Here is a 20977-nt window from a genome sequence, read left to right as displayed (position 1 = left end):
TCAAAATAAAAAGACATAAAATTGATTTCCTAACAAATGGGGCAATGTCATTGTTTCTGATGGAGGCATAGAATTCCATTGTGTATATATACCACATTTTCTTGATCCATTCATCTACTGAGGGATATCTGGGTTGGTTCCATATCTTAGCTATGGTAAATAATGCTGCAATAAACATAGACCTGATGGTAGCTTTAGTATGGTCTTGTTTGTGACCATTTGGGTGATTGCCCAAAAGTGGGATTGCTGGGTCATAGGGGAGCTCTATGTGGAGTCTTTTGAGGAACCTCCCTGCTACTTTCCAAAGTGGTTGAACAAGTTTACATTCCCACAGTCAATACAGTAGGGTTCCCTTTTGTCCGCATCCCCTCCACCATCTGTTGTTATTAGAGTTCTTGATTATAGCCATTCTAACTGGGGTGAGGTGGTATCTCAATGTTGTTTTGATTTGCATTTCTTTTATGGCCAGAGAGCTTGAACATTTCTTCATGTGTCTATTGGCCACCCTTCTTTCCTCTTCAGAGAAGTTTCTCTTTAAATATTTAGCCCACTTATTTATTGGGTAGTTGTTTCTTTGAAAATTTGTTTTGGGGGGATTTAATTTTTTAAGTTCCAGTTATATTTATATATGAGACCATTGTCTGTTGTATGACTAGTGAAGATCTTCTCCCAACCCGTGGGCTTTCTATTGATCTTGCCATGCAGAAGCTCTTCAATTTCATGCAATCCCATTTGTCCAACCTTTCTTTGATTTGTTTCCGGGTCTCTATTAAAAAAATTTTGGCCTGTGCCAAGGAGACCTAGGATTTCTCCTATTCTATCCTGTAATGTTTTCAGAGTGTCTGCTTTGACTCCGAGGTCTTTGATCCATTTGGAGTTGATTCTGGTGCAGGGTGATATATAAGGATCTAGCTTTATTTTTCCACAAGTAGTTAACCAACAAAAAATTTATATTAAGTGAAGTAAGCCAGGCCCAAAGAAACATAGGTCCCATGGTTTCCCTTATTTGCAATAACTAGTATATGTCTGAGTCAAGCAGAAAAGGTCAGATAAGTTGATGTTAGGGAAATGAACCCCAACATAAGTATTCAAATGTTTTGTTTGTTTTTTTTCCTTTCATGCAATTGTTTCTAAGATGATGATGATTTATAAGATGATTTCTTTCTTGCTTTGTATGTCCCTCCCCCACATTATAACCCATGCTTTCACTGTATTTGATGTTGGTATAATTTCTGGAGGGGAAGGGAAAAAACAAATCGTTTAACTAGGGATACAGGTGGACCCATTGCAACAAAGAGATGTACAAGTCATTATGTCGAAAAAGGAACTTCACAGCTTTGGTGGGGGATGGGGGGAGGATAAGGAGGTGGGAGGGGGAGGGTATGGGAAGGGATGGGAAGGGGAAACAAAGAAGAGGCAACAATATTTGATAAGAAATGTACTTGTTATCTTGCCTATGTAATTGTAACTCCTCTGAAACTCTTCAGTATTCTAACAATTAAAAAAAATAAATAAATAAAAATTTTAAAAAAGATACAAAATTGAGATTCTCCAATCCAATTTTACAGTTATCACGAAGTAATTCTCAGAATATATAGGTCGGGGGGGGGAAGGAATTGCTGTGCAAGTTTTATTAATTCAATTAATCATTAAAGTGATACTAGAGCTGGAGGTATGGTTCAGGTGGTAGGGTGCCAGCCTGTGAGAAAAAGTGTCAGGCTTTCAGTTCAAGTACCAGTCCTTAGGGGGAGGAAAAGAGATATATTGACTCCTGCATGTCCCAGCCACTGATGGCCTGGGCATACAAATAGTCTTTTCAGACGCACTTTTTACGTTCATGTAGCCTATAAATTTTGGTGAACCATAATCACAGGAACCAAGTAAACAAATATCACTAGTTTCAAGTTGTGTATTTGACCATAGAAAAATATTCCGTGCAAAGCGAATGAAAGGGAATGGGAGGTTAAATAGGAAGGGTGCTCACAAGAGGCCACCAGAGATGATGTTTGAGCCAATCTAGACACAGCACAAAGTCAGATTACTCAAATGCTGTTTCTATGCCTATAAAATGGACAAGAGACACATAAAAATTATCTCTCTTTGCAGTCTTTGGGTGCATACAATAAACTTTAATTTAATTTTGGTTGCAAATACAAGCTAATAAAATCAAGAAGAGGAAATGCTTTCTTTCCATGGCTAGAGTGCAGTAAATGAATGCTTCTAGTGTTTATGCAAATATCGGACAATTCAAAGATCAGAGGCCTTCAGAGTGATTCCTGGGCAGGGCGCACACACATACTTCAACAGAAATGTTTAATTCCATACATTCAGAGTTCCCTCTCTGGATATTATTCCCAAGAGTTATAAAACACAAGAAATTCTGTGCCACTACTTTGTATTCATGCTGTATATGGATGGTCAGGTAGACCAATAACAAGCTTAATTGGCCCATCATGGCTTTGAATGACTAATTTAAGATCTTTACAATGTTAGTGGTGTTGTTTCAAACCAACAAACAATATAGAAGCTTATATGAAATGGATGTTTTGGGGGGGTACCAAAAATAATGAGCTTTAACAGTATCTAGCAATAGACAATGATATCCCTCCACTAAACAATTCTAGATTCTAAGTATTTCAAAGGAACCAGACATCTAAGCATAATGTCTGGCTCTCAATAAATATGTGTCAATGGATGTTTTACTTTTCAGTTTGTTTAATGACACCTGGAAGATTCTCTAGAAAATGATCATACTCTAGAGACTGAGCTATGCCAAACATACTACTTGTTCTAGGACTTAGGTCCTGTTCTAAGATTGATGGATACTTGCCTTCAGATAACTCCCTCCAACTTGTAACTCCAAATATTTTCATACTTTCTTTCTTTTCTAGTTTTAGGTGTAGCCACCTAAAAAAAAATCTCCAACTTCATTCTGTGTCTGAATCTAATGTTATTACTATAATATCGAAAACCAACTGAATGTGTCCAGGTAAGTGAGTTGAGCATATTAATATATTCATAATTACAGGGTCACTTTTTCCTCAATTACTAATCAAAGTCTGGGTTTAAAGGTTGAAAGACGTTTTAAAAAAAGTGTTTACTATTTACAAGTGTTTTTCTGTTACTCCAGGCAGTCTAGCTCTTTTTGAAATACCGGGAATGCAGGAATGACTCTGGAATGGATGGCTTATGCTGAGTCCGCAGAGATAAATGGTTTTGCATATGCCTCCAGTCAGTCTATATCATCCACCAAAAATGTTCTGGCAGGAGAGATTCTGATAGCTTTTCTTCTTGGTTAAGTGAAGTAAAGGAGCCATAGGGACAGAGATAAGAATGATCTTCTGGGCCACGTTTTCATAGAAGTCACAACTTCACTACTACATGACTTTTGCTGATTTGAGAGTTCCTGGGTCATGCACTCATAGAGCTGTCATGAAGAATAAGCCTCTTGGGATAGTTACTATCTCAGCTTCATATTTTTTTTGGTATTGGCTTTTGCCTAGTCCACAGGGATTTCATAAATACTAAATCTACCTCCAGGTAAGATGTTTCTGTCAGTGATGGTGGTAATTAACACAGGAGTTCACCTGCCTTAAAATTTATCTTTCCAACTATGACCCAGCAATCCCACTTTTGTGCATTTACCCAAATGATCACAAACAAGGCCATACTAAAGCTACCAGCACAACTATGTTTATTGCAGCATTATTCACCATAGCTAAGATATGGAACCAACCCAGATGCCCCTTAGTAGATGAATGGATCAAGAAAATGAGGTATATATACACAGTGGAATTCTATGCCTCCATCAGAAAGAATGACATTGCCCCATTTGTTAGGAAATGGAAAAACTTGAAGAAAATTATATTAAATGAAATAAGCCAGGCCCACAGAAACATAGGCCCCATGGTTTCCCTTATTTGCAATACTAGTGTATGTCTGGAACAAGCAGAAAAGTTCAGATAAGATGATGCTAAGTGAAATGAACCCCAAGATAGGGAGTCAAGTGTTTTTTTCTTTCTTGGTTTCATTTCTAACATATTTATAAGGTACCATGTGATTTTTTTTTGTTGCTTTGTATGTCCCTCCCCCATGGTATAACCCCTGTATTTGATGTTGGTATAATTTGCAGAGGGGAAGGGAAAAAACAAATTGTTTAAATAGATATACAAATTGACCCATTGCAACAATGAGATGTACAAGATGTTATGTCGAAAAAAGAACTTCATAATTTAGGCGTGAGGGGAGGGAGTACGGGGGGTGTAGCTGAGGAGGTGGGAGGGACGGGATGGTAGGGGAAAAACAAAGAAAGCAGCAACAATGCTGGATAAGAAATGTACTCATTACCTTGCTTATGTAACTGTGACCCCTCTGTACAGTATTTTCACAATAAAAAACTTATTAAAAATTTTATCTTTCCAAAAATATTTGATGATCACTGGGCAGCATCCATCATACACCCCTCTCTTCATTAATTTACTTCATTAATTAGCCAAGTAGAGGAATACATACCAGGCACTGTACATTATATTCATAATTCTATGTTTTCTGTAAGATCAATCATTTATTAATTTATTTTCAATTGTTAATTGCAATTCTTCAAATTTGTCTATATGCTACTATGTACCTTACAAAGAAATGAATTTTTCCCAGTCTACTACACTTATTTATGTGCTGTATTTACCCGCAATTTATTTTTTTAAGTGAGTCATGGAATTAGAATGTTTTAAACCTGCCTACATGTTTGTACTGTCAAGCATTTGCATACCATTTCTCTCAAATGACCACTCCCTGTAATAGAGGGGTAAAATTTAAGATTCATTCATCCAGAGGGTACTTAGGAAATGTGTCTGACTTGAATCTCTTTACACTGAGACTAGCTTAGATTTGCTGTGAGATAAAGTCATCATACTGAGTTCAACAGTGGACTGAGGAGATGTATAACAATTGCCTTCCAATGCTCTGAGATTCGTGCATTAGTTTGCAGGTATTCTGAGGGAAGGGAGATTATTATACTCTAAACTCTATATTTCCAGAATGAGGATAGTGCTCAAAATGTTTTTTGAACTGAAGTCTATAAACACTAAACTGTTATAAATCTCACTGCGAGTTGTCTGTCTACCTACAAGATTAGAAACCCCCAATGACCAGAGATATGTTTTTCTCATTGCCTGATTGGACTCTTACTCTTATCTCCCGAACTCAGTCGCTGAGTCATAATGATCTTAGAAATAATTATAAGTGGCCTTTCATTTGCATAACCTCACAAATGCATAACCTACAATTATGGGTGGGAAACTGAATAAACACAGTTGCATTCTGTTTATGCCTGAATCTTCATTTTGCATACCTCCCAATTTTGCTTTAGCAGCATTGCCACAATCTTATGACTTAGAACAAAGCAACATGAAAACAGAATGGATCATTAAGAACCCCAAGGACCAAAGTGAAATCAGTTCATGCACCAATCATTTGCATGGAGAATAAAGACTGATTTCAATTTGCTGATAATATTTCCTCTCAACTACCTTATAATTTTTAATGTGATTATCTAAGTTCTTTTTGTGTGAAAAATCACACTCAAAGAAAAGTCTTATGCAAAAAAATCTTTCCAAAATAAAATTATTTATATACTTTGAAGAAGAATGTGTTCTGCTATAGTATGGATTTATCTGTTCTTCAAAGGTCCATGTGTGATAGTATTGGTCCCTAACCATGGTACTGATAGGAGGTGGTGGAGATTTTAGAGGTAGGACCTAGAGAGAAGTCTTTAGGTCATGAATGGTAGACCCTCAAAGAAAATTGTGAAATTACAGTTCTTACTTTCTGTTTTCAATTAGTTCATTTTAATTACACAGAATAGTATGTTGTATTGTGATATTTTCATGTACATATGCACACACATATATATATTTCATTCAATTTCGTAAAATATGTTGATTGTATTTTTACACTATTTGTATTGTATTTACACTATTACCCACATTGATCCCCTTTCTGAAGTCCCACTGACCCTCTTCTTATTTTCTTTTTTTTTTTCTTAACCAGTCTTGGGGCTTAAACTCAGGGCCTGGCTGTTGCTCCTTTTGCTCAAGGATACCTCTCTACCACTTGAGCCACAGTGCCACTTCTGGCTTTATTTTGAATTGTTTATATGGATGTGAGAGTCTCATGGACTTCTTGCCTGGGCCAACTGAACTGCAATGCTCAGATCTCTGGCCCCTGCGTAGCTAAGGATTCTGGGTGTGAGCCACTGATGCTCAGCCCATTCTTGTTTTCTAATGGTACATGTTGTATTTTCATGTCTTTCTTTTAAACAATCCAAACATCTGATCCTTGTCCTTCTGAGTTTGTCTCATTGCACTTAATATTATGATTTCTAATTCCCTCTGGTTTCCTGTAATAGCAAGATGGCATTTTCCCCAATGGTTGATAGTATTCCATTTTCTTTATCCATTCATATCTCCATAGTCACCTAGGCTGATCCTGTATACTGATGATTGTGACTAGTGAGTGCTGCAATATTGCCTCCTGGCCACCGTTGAACAACTTAGTTCTCACACAGACATCTGCCATGATGTGGATGCCACGCTAGGCCCAAAGCCACAGGCCTAATAGACTAATAGCAAAGTGCCCTAATAGACTGAATCCTCTAAAACAGAGGCGAAGACAAACCTTTTTTCAATTACATTGTACTCTTTTTTTTTAATAGTGAGTGACTTTTTTATTGTTATTGTAAAGGTGATATACAGAGGGGTTACAGTTACATGTCAGGTAATGAGTACATTTCTTTTTAAACAGTATCATTCTTCCCTCATTTTTCCTGAGTTTTTCCTTCCCACACCTTCTACATAGAATTCATTTCAACATAGTGTCTAGTGAGAATCATTGCTCTGTCCCTTAGCTTTCTCACTCAAGTCTGGTGCTCTGTCACTGGAGCCACAGCTCCATTTACAGCTTTGTAAGAATTATGTGGAAATGGGCATCTCACACTTTCCTATCTGGTCTGGCTTCCAATTGAAAGCCTCAGATCTCAGCCTCCTGAACAGCTAGAATTACAGGTACCTGGCAACCATTTTCTCTTTTATAAATTTTATATTATTGTAGATATGCTGTATAGAGGGGTTACAGTTACACAAATAAAGCACATTTCTTGTTGAGTACATTTCTTGTTGAGCATTGTTACCCTCTCCTTTGTTTTTCTCCTACTATTCCTTCCCTCCCCCACTCCCCCATTCCCTTCCCCCCAGGGTTGTAAGGTTCATTTCCAACATAGTGTATTGTGAGTATCACTGTAGCAATGGGTCAACCTGTGTCCTTGTTTCAGCATTATTTATTCCCCTTCCTCTCCTCAAATTAGATAAATGTATATACAAGATGCAGGGTATCAAAATCAAATACAGTGATAACAGGGGATATACCATAGGGGAAAGAACATATAAAAGAAACAAAAGAAAAATCGCGTTGTACATTAAAAACAACAACAAAGAAAGATCTCTTGTGTCCATATCTTGGGGTTCATTTCACTTAGCATCATTATATAGGGTAATATGTACATATGATAAGATTATCCTAGATGCATACTAATTATTGAAAATAAGAGAAACCCATGGGGCCTATATCACAGCACTAATCACCATAGCTAAGATATGGAACCAACCCAGATCTTACCACATTTTCTTGATCTATCTATCTATCTATCTATCTATCTATCTATCTATCTATCTATCTATCTATCTATCTATCTATCTCTCTCTCTCTCTCTCTCTCTCTCTCTCTCTCTATCTATCTATCTATCTATCTGTCTGTCTGTCTGTCTGTCTATGAATTCTATGTTTCCATCAGAAAGAAGGACACTGTCTCACAGTTTACCTCTTTCTCTTTATATGAGTTGATAGCATCAGACATTTGTTATATTATTAGACAGATGACAAACACCGAACAATAACCTGAATTCAGAAACCCAAGTCTTAAACTACTTGGTCTCAGGTATAAATTAGAATTGAAAAAAAAAAGGTCTGAAGCAATATAACTATATCTTTTCCATACTAACAAAAGAAATAAAAAAAATCTGAACTTCACCACATTAACAATCTCATAACCATTCAGACTGAATTCAACATCAGGTTAATTGCACTTTTGAAGGCATGTCTGATTATGAGAGATGCAAATTAGACATTTGTTTTGTTCTGAATTTTGTACCTGGGGACAATTCTATTCAGAAGAAAGAAGCTCCCATTTGATTTTAACTTTTTTAGAATTATTCTGAAGTATCAGAGTTGAAGTTTGTGTGTACATTGCTCAACATGCAACCAGGAAACAGCATGAAATGACTGCTTAATGCTATAATGTCCTTAAATTACAGTCTTTATAAAGCTGCCTCATTGAATAGAATTTTTTCATCACCTTATTAGACAAATTGGCTTACACTGAAAATGTATAGTATATTAAGTCCATGGAGCTAAAATTGTCAACTAGAGTTTGTACGATGGTTTTGAATATTCCAGTATCTAATTTAAACAGTTAATCATGATCAATAAGTCATAGAAATACTCCCAACAACTCTTGTTTCTTATTCAAATTGCTATTTTCTCTGCACTTGCCACATTATTTATTCATTTAATAACCAGAACTTCTAAGCTCATGCATGTTTATATGAACAATAATAAAATGTTTTTTGTGATACACACAGCCAAAAATGTATTTCAAGGTTATTGCTTCTCAACAGCTAGTAGATCTTAATTACTAGTTGTGTAAAACAATGTCAGAGATATGAAAGGCTTTTGTGGTAACAATTCTTCTGTACATATTCTGTGATTCATTCATCAAGCCCAGAGTTCTTCTACGAAGATGCAAATTAGTCTTTAAGAGCATTACAGGAGAATGAGTTGATCTCTTTACAAAGAGTCTCCATGATAAACAAAACCTAGGAGTGCAGGCTGCATGCTATGCTAATTTATCTTGATTTCACACACACAGTTCTGTTGTGTGTATGTTTATTGTTGCTTATTGAATATGAATCAATTATCTCTTAATAAACAGTCACCATTGTGGTTATATAGATAATCACATTCACATCTCATAACAACTCAGTGAGAAAATGTTAGTTTGTTAGGGCACGTGCAATGGTTTGCGTTGAAAGGAGCATCTACTTTGAGATCAAATACACATAGTTTTAGGCCAATATTATCACTTCTATTCTGGACTCCTGGTCAGGAGGCGTGAACTCTGCTTCATCCCATGCAACTACTGAGATATGCCACCAGGGGTCCATAGAAAGATCCAGTCAGTCATAGACCAAAATCTGTAAAAACCATGGCCAAAACAAACCCTTATAAGTTGGCTATAGCAAACATCTGTTAAAGTAGCAGAAAGCTGATTCACACTGATAGAAAGCCAACTGGCCTTTTAGAAATTGTCAGTCAAATGCACAGCGTTGCAGAGGAAGATGGCTGTGTGATGATGCTAGAAAGCTTGAATAGGATCTGAGTTCAGAGCTTTCAAAGGCACACGAGTATAGTTTTTACTTAGAAGTTTTCTAAATATATTTTATTGTAAAGATATTGTACAGAGGAGTTACAGTTACATGAGCAAGGTAATGGGTCCATTTCCTATTGAGCGTTGTTACCCTGTCATTTGTATTTCCCCTACCATCCCTTCCCTCCCCACTTCCTGCACTCCTCCCTCTCCCCTCCCCCTCAAAGTGGTAAAGTTCATTTTCAACATAGTATCTTGTACATCTCATTGTTACAGTGGGTCATCCTGTATCCTTAATTCAGCATTTTATTATTTCCTTTCCCCTCCCCAAATTAGAAAAATGTATATATAAGATGTAGGACATTGGAATCAAATATAGTGACAACAAGGATTATACCATGGGGGGAAAAACATACAAAGGAACAAAAAAATCACATAGAATGTTATATGTGCATTAAAAACAACAGCAAGAAAGATAAAACCTCTTGTGTCCCTACCTTGGGGTTCATTTCACTTAGCATCAGCTTACATGGTCATATGTACATAGCTTTGGACCTCTTCTGCTAGTCCTAGATATATACTAGTTATAGCAGATAAGGGAAACCCTAAGGCCAGTGATTCTTTGGGTCTTATTGGGCAGTAGATAAAGATTTTTTAACCCAGACATGACTTGATTTTCTTAAGTTTTGTGTTGTTTGTTTTTTTAAAGTTTGTTGTGGTTGCTATAGTGTTATTTGGAAAGCATTCAGAAGGTTGTAGCTTGAGAAACTAAGTGCTAAAAGAGGGTATCTTAGAAGAACTTTGGTTATTTCTTTTTCTAACAAAGTGACTGTAGTTATAAGATAAATCAGGTATCATAAGGCATATCAAAGCTGCAATAGGGTTGGGTTACTTTTTCTTTTCGTTTTTCCTTTTTCTTTTTTCTTTTTTTTTTTGGGGGGGGGGTACCAATCTTGGGACTTGAACTCAGGGCCTGTGCACTGTCCCTGAGCTTTTAGTGCTCAAAGCTAACACTCTACCATATAAGCCATAGCTCTGCTTCAGGCTTTTTGTAGTTAATTAGAAATAAGAGTCCCATGGACTTTTCTGGTTGGGCTAGCTTTGAACTGTGATCATCAGATCACAACCTCCCATGTAGCTAATATTACAGGCATGAGCTACTAGATACCTGGCTTCAGTTACTCTTTCTATCTTCTTGATTTGCATCCATTATTGGGAATCAATGTAATCTCAGTTTGTAGAAAAATTAGAAATGTTTTCCTCAATTAGGTGTGCAAGCAAAAATGTACAAGGAGTCCAAAAAATGAAAAAATGCAGGTATATGCACACTGTTCTATGATATGTTGACACTGAAATATTTCCACAATTGTGTAATGACAGGAAAATGTATGATATATTCTTAAATGAATAGTTTGTAGAAAAGCAGAAAACACTTAAGCATGGACCCATCCCAACTTGTACTCAATCTCCCCTTCCACATGTATATTGAAGTGGAAAGGATATATCAAAACTATGGTAGTGGTTTAATAGGAGTGGTGAAAAATAAAGTACTTTCACGTTGTAATTGTTCCTTTTTCCATTTTTTTGTATTTTAGAAATTCAGAATATATTACTCTTTAAAATAGAGTAAATATGTAGTACAATAAGTCCTTTGTAAATTATTTAGGAGCCAGTATAGCTACTGACTTCTAAATAGAGGGAAAGCATATCTCCTGACCTTTAGATGTGACTCTTTCTTAGACCAGCTGCTAAGTCATCACGATTAGTTCTAGTTCTTACTGCCCAAGGCCTTCTTCAAGGACTATTATGAGGTTTCCACAGAGACAGAAAAGCTTGAGTGGAGGCACTTAAGTTTATGTTAGGGTACTCTGATCAAGAAATAAAAAACACTGAATATTCCAAGTATAGAGAATGATGAAGTTGTTATACGATTCACTCATTTAGTCATCATATAATGATCCAAATATGTTCTAGTCACTGGGGACATACAAGTACAACATACGGAGGTGTAAAATGTTCCTACAATCTCAAAAGCTTTAGCTCAGATAATTTAGCTGAAGAGCCAAGCTGATAGTGGCATGTGAAGAATCTTTTAAGTTATGTTGAAAAAGAAAAAAAAATGGATTCTCTCAACCCAAGTCATTTTGTTCTAGAAGATGCCATTCAACAGCATAGTCTTGCATCAGATTTCTTTTTGAATATAGGCTATTTTTACAATGAAATTTTTTGAGAGTATTATTTTTAGATTATCATCTTTAAGATAACTATTTTTTTAGTTTCCACTATTTAATACTGAAAAACAGTTGTCTATTTTAGGATAAATTTCATTTCAAATTGAAAATGCAATGAGACCATCAACTTTTACTGCATTGTTAATTACTGATAGCACCAACAGCAATAGTGTTGTTTATCATTCCTTTGGAAAATATTTGAAAACTTTTATTTAACTGAATAAGTATATGCAATTCTTTCCTGTCTATTTGGATATGTTAATTAACAATTTTCCAGTCTGCACTAGCCTACACTTTGAATCACCTACACTTCCTTGGTGGAAAATACAAGTCTATCAATGCCTGAAGTCACACTATTCATCTTCATTATGGTCAGCATTGTTCCATTATTTTGATTCATGAAGGTACCATGCCCCTGGCTGTGTGTGAACCTCTGTGCAGGAACGTCAGGTCCCAGAGCGTCGGTCTTCAGTGTATATTGTCATTCTTACCCTTGAACTGATTTAGCAACCATTTAAACATTCTGAAAAAGAAGGTGGAAGAAGCCCTTTTCCCTCAGCTCTTTCAAGTATACCCATACAGGCACAAGTTCCAGTTAAATGCACTCATAATAATCCATTACGTGTTTTATACTTTGGGAAACCTTTCTTCCCTTATTCATTTAATAGAGATACTTTATGAATTTGTGTGTTAACAATTTCCCTGTGAGATGCCGATGAGCAGATGTAGGACCTTGGGTTCTCAAGCCTTTCTCGATCAACATCCAGGGGAGAGACAGGAAAAGCATTGTCCTACATCAATTCATGGATAAAGCGACTGCTCTGGTATGTCCAAGCACGGAAATACAGGTCACAATTAAATTTTCCAGATACTGAATGCCCTATGTCATCAATTCCATGTCACATATTAATAATTTATTGACTTATTACCTCATAAGTCCTTAGAAATAAGAAACACACCAAGCCTAAGTGGCAAGTACTTTGCTCATTGAAGAATGATAAGAAAGGTAAACTGGAACATTAAAACTCAAGAGGGGCAGAGTTAGTGTCCTTTTTAAAAATCCAGCTTCCTGACCTGATAGTGCCAAAAAACAACTTTTGTTTTTTAGGACAAACATGGAGAATCATAGATCGGTAATTAGGCAGACTGAAGAGGTTGTAATGCATACCCTTATGATGTAGATGATGTATGTGGTTGTCGTGTCTCAAAAAATTAAGTCTTGCATGGATGGTGTTAGTAAAACTTCACACAAATTGCAAGGCAAGAATGTGAAAGTCATTCTGCTGTTGAACTTATCATGTAATTACAGAGAAATCGATTCTCATACCCGTGTCCACCAAGCCTATTTAAAACAACATACTTATCATCACTCTCCATATCCAATATAGTTCTGATACTAGATATCAGCCTTGTCCAAATGTCTGATGAATTCAAGCAGGAGTGAACATCAAATGAGGGAGAATAGACGGAGGAAAGAAAAATGATAGACTGAAACACAGATTTGTTAGCTTAGGGAACGGATGGAGGCTAGTAAATCCTCAGTTTCCTCCTAATTCATTTCTCTTTGTGATCTCAGCACACTCTTTCAGCATTCTTTAGTAACCTATATCAGGATGTCTTCTCTGATCTGTTGGTGACAGATCAGGGCATTTTTTTTTTACTGCTCACTGATTCCCCAAAGATCTATACCAAGCTTCTACAATGGTTCCAGAGTCTGAAATATCTGCTATTACCTTTAAATGAGATGGACGCATAATCTTGTTTTACAGTTTCTCTTTAAGAACAGGAAGTAAGGAAGAAAATGAAACAATCAGATTTGAAAAGCAATCATTGGATTAAAACCATACTGCAATGCAGGAAATCGAAACATAAAGTTCACAACAAAAGAAGATGTACCAGAGGAGTTTTCAAAAGAGTTTCCCATGGAAAAATGATCAACTCAGTGTTTCCCCTCTTCATACCTTTCCAGGCTCTCATTATTTGTGATTGAACTACTTTTTTTGTTGAGGGTCCTAAAGTACCTGTTTATTACCTGCTCAAACACAAGCTTTATAAGGAAGACTAGTAAATCCATAATTTGAGTTCAACTAAAAAAAAAGTGCCAACTCTAAATTCTGTGAAGAAGGTAAAATATGAAGCATATCTTTTTAAACTTCAGCCTGGATTTGCTCCCAGGCAGAATAAATGATGTCATGTCAATTTGACAACTTGATATAGTACTAACAAACTGGTACTCAACTGATTAAAACCCCTAATCATTCTTAAAATGGCAGAGAAACTCAGAAATCCAGATCTATAAGGCTCTTAGGGATAAAATACAACCAGCTTAACTTAGCAGCTTCATGGATGCCAGAGAACATATTTTAGTCACATTGAATGAATTAAAAGTATTAAGTACTTGCTGCTTAAAAAAATGATCTGATAATGTTTTATAGAGATTTTAAATAACTTGTAAGAGAGATTTCGCTTAGCAAATGAGAGAATATTACTCAGAAAACTTTCAAAAAAGTATCAAGATTTAGGAGAAATGTTAAGCTTATCTTTTAAATTTGGCATGCTTTCGTATGCAGGTAAGATCAATCTGACTGGTGTGTGATAAACTGTAGCACTGATACTTGACTCATTAAGTTCTTTAACCACCCTCCTCCTCTGAACAAAATGAGCAATCTCAAGCAGCTTACAAAGGAACGTAATATCTTTAAGAACTTCCACAAAAGTCCCACACGAGACTTGAGTTGGCCCCTTTTCTCCTAATGGTCTTAGGAGTCCTAATGAGTTGATCAGATCCTCTCTTTCTGTTTATGTCTTTGTCTTTGTTCTTTGAAACAAGGTCTTGGTACGAATTCAGGCTGTCCTGGAACTTTCTGGATAGCCTAGGTAGGCTAGCTTCCAGTTTACAATTTTCATTCTTAAGCCTTCCCAGAAAGTGCTGATAATTACAGGTATGTGTCCTTCCACCCAACTTCCCACGCCCAAGCGTAATACTGTTTTTGCAACTCCTTTTTATAACATCTAAGCAAACAGAACTGCCACAAAATGTTGGTTTTTGTCAAGTTATTTCACATTTCCCCACAAAATGATACCCTGTGATATGTGAACTTATTAAAATCTGAATTCTTGGGCTAAGAAGGTGCTTAGTGGTGGAGTGCTTGCCTTGCATGCATGAGGCCCTGGGTTTGATTCCTCAGCACCACAGAAGCAGAAAAAGCCGGACGTGGTGCTGTGGCTTAAGTGGTAGAACACTAGCCTTGAGCTGAAGAGCTTGGGGACAGCGCCTAGGCCCAGAGTTCAGGCCTCATGACTGGCAAAAAAATAATAATAAAAACTAAAAATTAAAAAAATAAAATCTGAATTCTTATATTAAAATAGGTAATTAAGCATCCAAACGCCTCTATAAGCTCCTAAAGTATTTTATGATAATGATTTTTTCTTATATTCTTCCATGACACAGACTTCATACTGAATACAATTCTAACTTAACTCTTTCAATTTAGACATATATATGTATATATGTATATATGTGTGCATACAATACACAAATATTTATTATACACACATAACCAGAAAATCCATACCTACAAACATAGAAGATTGATGTGTTTATTTTGCAGGTAATAATACAATGATAAACATAATTTTAATAATAAATATAAAATAATTAAATATAATCATGTATCATTGTGCATGCAGACAATATACAGACATACTTAGGTACATATTCAAAAGTAAAGGATAATTGTAAAAAAATATCTTTTATTTCTCTTTTAAGAATGAGTCACTAAAGCTTTCATAAAAAGGTCAAATACCTTTTTCACCACCATAGTGGCAATGTGAGAATAGAGACCCAGATTTCTAGCCCGGTCATGTCAGGCTCTTTCTCATAGGTACAGCATCCTATTCATTGCTGATTAAACAGGCAACCACGGTCAATCAGCGTGCATTAAATAAATGACATTTTTACATACCATAGGTCCACTTTCAGGTGGCAGCATTTTAGTGAAATGATGTTCTAAGAATTAGAGGGGGTTCCACTGAAAGTAAATTATTTACAGGAAATTTATATTTAATTGGTTTCATTGCTCTTTCCAGATAAAGTCGAGGCATTTATGCTCCAGCAGTCTCTAGTACATACTAATATGTCAACATTAAAATATTATTTGCATGCTTTATGCTAATAAATTTACTTTCCACAATTTATGGTGGTTATATGATAGATTTTCTTCAAAGGTAATCCTTTTGTGATTTTTAAAGCCCTCTTTCATTGACATAGCAGAAGCTTGTTTTAAATTTGATGCTTTAATGAACCTGATGTCTGTCTTCCTTTCTTACTTGTCCTTTATCAAGTGAATATGTTCTGTAAGGAACCTGTATGGTACCAACCAGTAGAAAGCATTGGTGCCTTGTCTTTCTTTTGGATTATACCAGAATAATAGATAGATAGATAGATAGATAGATAGATAGATAGATAGATAGATAGATAGATACTGGGTCAAGAACAACTCTTGCTTTAATACAATAAGCAGTGTGGATTTACCTTGATTTTTTCCTCCCACCCACCTCCCTCACTTTTGCTGGTTCAGGGGCTTTAATTCAGGGCATGGGTGCTGTCTCTTAGCTTTCCTTTTGTGCTCAAGGTTGGCACTTTACCACATGAGCTACAGCTCCACTTCTGGCTTTTCACTAGCTAATTGAAGGTAAGAATCTCATGGGTTTTTTCCCTTATGCATTTTTATTGTTATTATAAAGATGATGTCATTTCTTTTCAAACAATATTATACCTTCCCTTGCTCTCTCACTGTCTTTCCCTCCTGTCCCCATCCACAAGTTGTATACTTCATTTTCAACTTATTGGCTAGTGAGTATCACTGCTGCATTTTTTGCACTTGTCCCAACATTTCTGTGCCCCTACTTACCCTCCCAAGGTCAGATCAACAACTAAGATAAAAAGAAAAGAAAACAGGGGTTATACCATGGGGGAGGGACATACAAAGCAACAAAGAGATATCTTATAAACTTGTTAGGCACAATAGCAAGAAAGTAAAAACATTTGAGTCCTTAACTTGGGGTTCATTTCGCTAACATCCACTTATCTGACCATTTCTGCTTGTCTCACACATATGCTAATTATTGCAAATAAGGGAAACCATGGGACCTATGTTTCTTTGGCCTGGCTTACTTTACTTAATATAATTTTTCCAAGTCTTTCCATGGTATAACCTCTGTTTTCACTGTATTTGATGTTGGTATAATTTGTGGAGGGGAGGGAAAAAACAAATTGTTTAAATATGGATACAGGTGGACCCAATATACTAATAAGATATACAAGATGTTATGTCGAAAATGAACTTTACAACTTTGGCATGGGGGGTGAGGGGGAGGGGGGAGGGTGATGAGTATGGCGGTCGGGGGATAGTTGGAGATGGGAAGGGATGGGAAGGGGAAACAAAGGAGGAGGCTACAAAGCTTGATAAGAAATGCACTCATTACCTTGCCCATGTAATTGTAACCCCTCTGTAAGGTGTTTTCACAAAAAAAAAAATGAAAGAAAACCACACAGCAACAAAAAAAATCTCTTGTTTTCATTTCCTAGAGTTCATTTTGATAAATCCTATAGGTATTGCAACTTTTTGTTCCTTTCCTAAGAATATCTTGGAGACCTAGAGAATGCCTAGAGACTTTTATAATTTATTCCAGTGTGTTTTTAGCCATCCAGTGTGTTTATGTGCAGCTTTATTGGCACATTCTAGCTACCACAAATGAGGGAAATTATGTAACCTATATTTCTCTGTATCTGGCCTAGTTCACTGAATAAATTTTTTTCCAAGACTTTCTTTATAAATGGTATTATATCATCCTTTCTGATGGAAACATAGAATTTTGTTGTGTATTTTCTTGATCCATTCATCTACTGAGGGGCACCTGGGTTGATTGCTTATCTTAACTATCATAAGTAATGCTGCAATGAACATGTTCATGCTGGTGTAGCCTTGTTTGTAGTCATTGGGGTAAATGCACAGTAGTGGGATTGCTGGGTTATAGGGAAGTTCTGTTTACTCATTTGCAGAATTTCCATGGTGCATTGCAGAGTGGTTGAACAAGTTTACATTCCCAACAGTGTAGCAGTGTTCCCTTTGGCCACATCCTTGCCAGTATCTTTCACTCTTAGTTTTCTTGATAATGGCCATTCTAACTGGGGTGAGATGTAATTTCAAAATGGTTTTGAATTGCCTTTCCTTTATGGCCAGTGGATGTTGAATGTTGGTCATTCTTTTTTTTCTTTTTGTTTTTTGTCGGTTGTGGGGCTTGAACTCTGGGCCTGGGTGCTGTCTCTAAGCTCTTCAGCTCAAGGCCAGTCCTCTACCACTGAGCCACAGCACCACTTCTGGTTTTCTGATGGTTTATTGGAGATAAGAGTCTCACAGACTTTCCTGCCTGGGCTGGTTTTGAACCGTGATCCTCAGATCTCAGCCTCCTGAGTAGCCAGGACTACAGGTGTGAGCCATCGGCATCCGGCTTGGTCATCCTTAATTCTAACTCTCAAGTCACTTTCCAAGTCTTTATCCTATTTGTTAATTGTTTCTTTGAGGGATTATTTTTTAAGGGAGGTTAATTTTTTGAGTGCTAAGTATATTTTGGATATTAGGCCTTTGTCTGATACATAGCTGATTAAAAAAATCTTCTATATGTTAGCTATGTCCTATGCCATGCAGAAACTTTTAAGTTTGGTGCAATCCCATTATCCAGTATTACTTTGATTTGTTATGATTCTGGATGTTTAGTTAGGAAGTTTGGACCCATGCCTGGGAGCCCTAGTGTTTCCCCTACCTCTTCCTGTAATATTTTCATGGTATCTGGTCTTACATTGAGGTCTTTGATCCATTTTGAACTGATTCTGCTGTAGGGTGACATATGAGGGTCTAGCTTCAGTTTTCTGCATGTGCATAGCCATTTTTGCCAGCAGTGTTTGTTGAAGAGGCTGTCTTTCTTTCAACCTGTGGTTTTCACTCCCTTATCAAATATTAGGTAGTTATAGGTCTGTGAGTTCATTTCTGGGTTTCCTATTCTATTCTATTGGTACTCAGTGCCAAGCTGATATTATTACTACAGTTTTATAAGAGTTTGAAGTTTGGTATTGAGATTCCGCCAGCACAGTTCTTCCTGCTAAGGATTGTTTTTCGGTATTTGGGGTCTTTTCTTATTTGGTATATGTGTTGCATTGCTTTCTCTACTTCATTGAAAAATCTCATAAAAATTTTTTTTTTCTCTCTGGGCTTGTTTCAAACCATCATCCTCAAACATCAACTTCTTAAATAGGTTGGATTACAAGTGTTAGCTACCAACATCTGACAATGTTTTTATTTTGTCTAGTGTCCCAAAACTTACACCACACAGAGTGTAGCATTCTCTGGTGATTCTTTTTGAGACTTCAACCTTTTCTTTCACCTTTTAGAAAACAACCAGGAAGTGAATGTAAAATTGGCTTGTTTGTCCCAGAGAGTAAATTTTGCAAACTGGGTCATAGTTTCAAATTAGAACTTTAATTAACCTTTCTTTGATTTGTTGTGTTTCTGGGTCTCTATTAAGAAAATTTCGGCCTGTGCCAAGGAGACTTAAGGTTTCTCCTATTCTGTCCTGTAATGTTTTCAGGGTGTCTGCTTTGACTCCAAGGCTTTTGATCCATTTGAAGTTGATTCTGCCCCTGTTTTCACTGTATTTGATGTTGGTATAATTTGGGGAGGGGAAGGGAAAAAACAAAATGTTTAAATAAGGATACAGATTGACCCATTGCAACAATGAGATGTATAAGACGCTATGTCAAAAAAAAACGGACTTTGCAATTTAGGAGAGGGGTAAGGTGGGAGAGAGGGCTGGGGGGTATAGTTGAGGAGATGGGAGGGATGGGATGGTAGGAGAAAAACAAAGGAGGAGCCAACAATGCTGGATAATAATTGTACTCATTACCTTGCTCATGTAACTGTAACCCCTTTAGTATTTTCACAATAAAAAACTTATTTTAAAAAGATTATATATATTTCTCTATATCTTTCTATAAAATTATTTTTCTCTTCTTACACTATAAAAATGAAAATATGAATGAACCTTCCTAAAAAAAGAACTTTAATTAAGTACCTAGATTCAAGCACACACTGGACATAATACTAATGTCTTTATCATTTTTTTCTCCCTGGATCTACTATTGTATCATCACAATTTGCTGTGTAAAAAACCATTTTGGTGGCTGGAAATATTCTAACTTCCAATGCCAGTTCATCTATGTGTTTGTTCAGTTATAGTCCATGAATATTACAGGAAAAGGTCAGAAGAGATGAGTCAGGTATCATTAATTCTCCTTCGTCCTATTCCAGAAGTTCTGTTGCCCTTATGGCTGCTGGACCATTATTTCTTTATTATTGTATAATAATTTCATGATGGTACTTTCTTGTATTCTTCTAAAAGTGACAAGACATATTTCTATATTAATCCTAGGTTCTCAGTACTCTTGTTAAAAATGTTTAGTCAAATTCCCTTTGCCTTTATTTCTTAGATTGTTTGTTTGATTTTGTCATTTTTGTTATTCTGATTGAATGAGAAAGAATACAGGTATGTACATACCTGTATTTATACACTACTCTATTACCTCTTGGGATTTAGGGAGGAAAGTTCAGTCCTATTTTCTGATTGTACTTCACATTTTGAATATTAGAGTAAAAATTGCAAGAGAATTTGAAAAGAAATCAATTTCAAATAGTTTCCATATACCTCATTCCAAAATGTCTTATTTGGAGCTACCTATTCTTGGATAATAAATAATCACTGAATCTTCAACGAAATCGATTTATTTCCCGCCTAATTTTGGAGAAGAGTTGTTACCTGAAATAATATAAGCAGAAGGTCATTATGGTTTATAAGATCCTTTTTACTTAAACTTCATCTTTTTTTCTGAATTGAGTAGAAAATCATTGTAGAATTTTGTAAGGGTAATTTTTAGTTTTATTATGTGATTTTATGGTTTAAATTTCTTTCATTCATTCATTCATTCTTTTTTTCTTTCTTTTTTGGTCAGTCTTGGGGCTTGAACACTGGGCCTGGGTACTGTGCCTCAGCTCTTCATCTCAAGGTAAGCACTCTACCACTTGAGCCACAGCACCACTTCTGTTTTTCTGATGGTTAATTGGAGAAATGGCCTGGCTTTGAACAATGATCCTCAGATCTCAGCCTCCTGTGTAGCTAGGATTACAAGCATGAGCCACCAGCGCCCGGCAGTAATG

This window comes from Dipodomys merriami, unplaced genomic scaffold, assembly GCF_024711535.1.
Source record: "Dipodomys merriami isolate MVZ:Mamm:240054 unplaced genomic scaffold, mDipMer1.0.p SCAF_64, whole genome shotgun sequence".
NCBI classification, from domain to species: Eukaryota; Metazoa; Chordata; class Mammalia; order Rodentia; family Heteromyidae; genus Dipodomys; species Dipodomys merriami.
The sequence above is the reverse complement of the archived record's forward strand: the minus strand, read 5'-3'. Positions refer to the sequence as shown.